Here is an 825-nt window from a genome sequence, read left to right as displayed (position 1 = left end):
CAATTCTCCACCATGGGAATATTGCAGGGGAAGAAATGATTTTCAGAAAGTAGTCTGATCTTAATTTTCCCCTTTCATGTTTTCTAAGAAGCCCAAAAGAGCCCTAAGAAATCAGATTCCCAAGTTTGAAGGGAAGGAAGCTGAAGCAGAAATGCTGCAATGGGCCAAATGCATCTTCACTCTAGTGATCTTTGGATTCGTTCTTCCAGGATTCCCTATCCAACTAGACACCCGGACCCCTGCTGCCACTTAGCTCCCTCTGAGCCCTCTCTTGGCACTGAACACCTTACCATAGCAATGGCTCTGCTTATTGAGCACTTACTAGCTGCCATGTTATATTATATCTGCATATGTTATATCATTTAACTGATAAAGTAGGTACATTTCTACTCAGTTTTACAAAAGAGGAAACTATGGCTTAGAGGGTTTTAGTAAGTTGCTCAAAAACAGCTCAGCTAGAAAGTGGTGGAGCTGGATTCCAGGTTCTGCTGTCTGACCCTGCTAAACCTGTCTGACTCTGCTCCCTGGTTGGTGTCTAGAGACCAGAACTAAGGCAGCATTGATCTCTAGGGCATAATTGTGATCTCCAAGTTCATGGCTCCAGGCTCTATCTGACTGCCACCTTCAGATGCTTGTCTTTCTCAGAACAAGAGGTACATATGTCACAGCTGCTGGCAACCCTTGTCATCACATATAGAGAAGCCTTGCTGTTCATTTCCAACATGCTGGGACCCTTTGCTGAACTAGTGAGCTCTGAGGACTGTGCAGGCAACATCCTGAAGATGGGCTGGGGTCACCAAATGTGCCTGCACTCACCTCTTTACC

Source organism: Lynx canadensis, chromosome B2 (genome assembly GCF_007474595.2).
Source record: "Lynx canadensis isolate LIC74 chromosome B2, mLynCan4.pri.v2, whole genome shotgun sequence".
NCBI lineage: Eukaryota > Metazoa > Chordata > Mammalia > Carnivora > Felidae > Lynx > Lynx canadensis.
This window is presented reverse-complemented; position numbering follows the sequence as displayed.